The sequence below is a fragment of the Gossypium arboreum genome, chromosome 10, assembly GCF_025698485.1.
Source record: "Gossypium arboreum isolate Shixiya-1 chromosome 10, ASM2569848v2, whole genome shotgun sequence".
In the NCBI taxonomy this organism is placed as follows: Eukaryota; Viridiplantae; Streptophyta; class Magnoliopsida; order Malvales; family Malvaceae; genus Gossypium; species Gossypium arboreum.
In genome coordinates, this window is record NC_069079.1 from 40214663 (window position 1) to 40219321 (window position 4659).

Sequence of the window (4659 nt, forward strand, 5' to 3'; positions counted from 1 at the left end):
ACCAAAAGACAGAGGGAAAGGACCGAGGAAGTCAATGCCCTAAATATCGAATAATTCTACCTCAATGATGTTTGTTCAAGGCATCTCATTTCTACTGGTGACATTTTTGATCCTTTGACATCGATCACAACTCTTTACATAAGCGTATGCGTCCTTGAATAGTGTTGGCCAAAATAATTCAGCTTGCAATACTTTGGCCGCAGTACTAGTACCTCCGAAGCGTCCCCTAATTGGAACTGAGTGACAATGGTATAGAATCTTTTGTACTTCATCTTCTGCCACACATCTCCTGATCATTTGATCTGCACACTTCTTGAACAAGTATGGTTCTTCCCAGAAATAGTACTTCACATCGTGAAGAAACTTTTTCCTTTGATGATATGTCTTATCAATCGGCATCAAACCACAAGCTAAATAGTTAGCAATATCAGCAAACCAAGGGGTATTATGGACATGATTTACCTTTAGTACGTGTTCATCTGAAAATGTTTCTTGAATTCGTATAAGAGGAGAGTTCCCTTCTTGAGGCTCCAATCTGGACAAGTGATCTGCTACTTGATTTTCCACTCCTTTCGATCTTGAATTTCTAGATCGAACTCTTGAAGTAGAAGTACCCATCGAATCAACCTCAGCTTAGCATCTTTCTTAGGAAGTAAGTACTTAATTGCCGAGTGGTCCATATAGACAGTTACTTTGGTACTTACAAGATAATATCAAAACTTGTCAAAGAAAACACAATAGCAAGTAACTATTTTTCTTTTCCCGTATAATTCAGTTGAGCTCCTGTCAGAGTTTGACCTACGTAGTAAATGGGATGAAAAAATTTGTTCCTTCGCTAGCCCATAATAGCTCCTATTGCGAAGTCACTCGCATCACACATCAATTTGAATGGCAGATCCCAGTCTGGTGTGACTATTATGGGTGCCGTAACCAATCGACTCTTCAAATCTTTGAAAGCCTTCAAGTATTCCTCATCAGACTTGAACGTCGAGTCCTTCTCCAATAATTTGCATAAGGGTTTAACAATTTTGAAGAAGTCATTGATGAATCTTTGATAGAAACCGGTATGGCCCAAAAAGCTCCTAACACCTTTTACAGATGTAGGAGGTGTGAGTTTCTCAATAACATCTACCTTTGCTTCATCTACTTTGATTCCACGTCTCGTCATCCAATGCCCTAGAACAATCCCTTCTCATACCATGAAATGACACTTTTCCCAATTGAGTACTAGGTTTGTTTCTTTGTATCGCCTTAGTACCTTGGCTAGATTGGCTAAACAATCGTCATACACATCTCCAAATACTGAAAAATCATCCATAAAAACTTCCAAATACTTCTCAACCATGTCAGTAAAAATAGACATCATACATCTTTGAAATGTAGCAAGTGCATTACATAAACCAAATGGCATGCATCTAAATGTAAATGTACCGTATGGGCAGGTGAATGTTGTCTTGTGTTGATCTTCCGATGCTACTGTAATCTGATTATACCCCGAGTATCCATCGAGAAAACAGTAATAGCCTCGCCCCGCGAGACTATCCAGTATCCGGTCCAAAAATGAGAAAGGAAAGTGATCTTTCCTAGTCGCCCTGTTCAAATTTCGTTAATCGATGTAAATTTTCCATCTCGTAACCATTCTAGTCGGTATCAACTCGTTATTCTCATTTTCAATGATCGTGATACCTCCTTTCTTTGGCACGCACTGGACCGGACTTACCTATGAACTATCTAAGATGGGGTAAATTATACCCGTATCTAACCACTTAATGATTTCTTTCTTTACTACGTCTTTCATGATAGGGTTTAGTCTTCGTTGTCCATCGATCATCCCTTTCTCGCCATCTTCTAGTATGATCTTATACATATATACAGATGGGACAATACCGTGGATATTGACTATGGTCCATCCGATAGCTCTCTTGAATTGTTTCAACACCAAGTTGAGTTTCTCTTATTGCTCAGTAGTTAATTCTGCTGAAACAATCACAGACAAAGTAGAAGAGTTACCTAAATAAACATATTTTAGATATGAAGGTAGTACCTTGAGTTTTAATTTAGGTGGCTTCTCGATTGACGCTTTTGGTAGGGCATAATCCCTTTCCTCTAACTCCAAAGATTCAAAGTGGGATTGCGGAATAAATCCCCTTTGAGTAGCTTCTAACAAAGCTAAGTACTCATCCTTCTATTCATCATTCGGAGGATCTGATGTCAAAATTTGTTCCAACGGATCCTCCACATAGTTGAGCTCCTTCTTCACTATTAAATCTTCTAAATCAGATACTGTAGAACAATAATCAATTGTGTCAGGAAATTGCATAGATTCAAAAACTTTAAATGTTACTTGATCATCATGAACACGTATAGTAAGCTCGCCCTTCTGCAAATCAATAAAGGTCCTTCCGGTTGCTAAGAACAGTCTTCCTAAGATAATTGGCACTTCTTTGTCTGCTTCAAAGTCTAGGATAACAAAATCAGTAGGGAAGATAAATTTATCTACACGTACCAATACATCCTCAATTTTTCCTTCCAGACGTGCTAAGGATCGATCTGCTAATTGAAGTGTAACCGTAGTAGGTCTAACTTCACCTATCCCCAACTTTCTAAATATTGACATAGGCATCAAGTTGATACTCGCACCCAAGTCACATAGTGTCTTACCATAATATGTTGCTCCAATGTTGCAAGGTATGGTAAAACATCCAGGACTTTCAATTTTGGGGGTAGTTTGTCTTGAAAATATGCACTGTATTCCTTCATCAGAGCTACTGTCTCAAATTCTCTAAATCTTCATTTTTTGGACAGGATGTCCTTCATGAATTTGACGTAGTTTGACATTTGCTCAAGTGCTTCAACCAATGGGATGTTGATATGAAGTTGCTTGAGTACGTCTACGAACTTCCTGAATTGAATCTCCTGCTTCTGCTTTTTAAGTCTTTGAGGGTAGGGTAGTGGTGGTTTCTTTACTGGAACTAGTTGATTCATCTTCCGTGGTAATTTTGCATTTGACGGGGTTGTTAGTTGATCAGAATTAGCTGGTTCTGAAATTACCTTATCGGGTTTTGTAGGTTCTAGTTCTTGTGAAACTGGAATTTCAATGCTCAGTTGAACTTTCTCTAATTCTTGAGCATCAGCTTGCTCTTTTTCAGCTTCAATGGTGTTGGGCTCTACTTTCTTTCCACTCCTTAATGTTAATACTTTCTAATGCTCCTTCTCTGGATTCCTCGAATTTTCTATATCACTAGGTAAAGCACCTTGTGGTCGATTCCTTAGTTCAGTTGCAAGCTGGCCCATTTGGTTTTCCAGGTTTTTCAATGTAGCTGCTTGGCTTTGGATTAAGGCATCATTCTTGGCCATGTATGACTTCAACAGATTTTCTAAGCCATTGGATGGTTCAGCTTGGGTTGGTTTCTAAACTTGTTGGGGAAAACTTGGTGGCTGGGTTGATCTAGGTTAGGCGTAAGTATTACTGGTTCTAGCTCCTTGGTTACTCTGGGAAAAATTCGGGTGGTTTTGCCACGATAGGTTATAAAAATTGGATTGCAGTCCTTGCCTTCCTCGATTTTGGTTCTGGTTACCTATGTAGTACATGGATTCTAGGTTTGATGGACATTCTTTGAACAAATGTCCTTCCCGACAATAAACACAGGCTATATTTCAAATTGATTTGGTGGTTGTACTACAAAACTGTTAGACCCATTAGTAGTAAGATTTTTAAGCATTGAGGATATTAATGATACCTAAGATGCGAGTGAAGTAAGAGCGTTTACTTCATGTATTCCAGCAACTCGTCTTCTTGACGCTGCTCGGTTGGTTGGCCATTGGTAATTGTTACTAGCAATCCTCTCGATAATTTTATAAACCTCATTGTAAGACTTAAAAAGGAGAGCACCATTAGCAAAAGCATCCACTACCATCCTCGTGTGAGCATTGAAACCATTATAAAATGTCTCAAGTTGGATGCAATGTGGGATTCCGTGATGAGGGCACTTTCGTAATAACTCTTTGTACATTTCCCATGCCTCATATAAGGACTCATCATCCATTTGTTAGAAGGCAGTGATCTTGTTCCTTAACTTAGCATTCTTGCTAAGCGGGAAATACTTCATCAGGAATCTTTCTGCTAACTCTTGCCATGTGGAAATTGAGTTCGGTGGCAATGAGTTCAACCAAGCTCGAGCTCTGCCCCTCAGCGAATATGGGAACAGCTTCAATCATAATGCATCTTCGGGTACTCCGGCTAACTTGAAAGAACCACTCACCTTCATAAATAATCTTAAGTGTAGGTGAGGATATTCGGTAGGCATTCCACTAAATTGGTCCACTGTCTGAAACATCTGGAACATGACTGGCTTCAGCTCAAACTGTTATGGCTCAATTTTGGGTCTCCTAATACCCGGATTAAGATCATTAAATACTGGCATGGCATACTTTCGTAAAACTCTATCCCTATCATCAACAATAAGGATAGGATTTTAAGCAGGGTTTGCTCCGTTTCCTTGGATTGGATTTTCGAAGTTCATCTCTTCAATCCTCCTCTAATTTGCTTATCTTCTTCGTTGTCGAAAAGTTCTTTCTATCTCAGGGTCTATAGGGAGTAGGTTAATAATTCGGTCAATACTCATAAACACCTGAAATAATCACAAAAAAATTAATTAA

At 39.0% G+C, this 4659-nt stretch overlaps 1 non-coding gene across 1 annotated transcript; it reads left to right on the forward strand.

Moving 5' to 3' along the window:
* The first annotated feature begins 3972 nt into the window (after positions 1-3972).
* On the forward strand, positions 3973-4079 carry LOC128283038 (small nucleolar RNA R71). Its single transcript, XR_008273381.1, has one exon. It is a non-coding gene; the product is annotated as a small nucleolar RNA R71 (small nucleolar RNA).
* Positions 4080-4659: the final 580 nt, after the last annotated feature.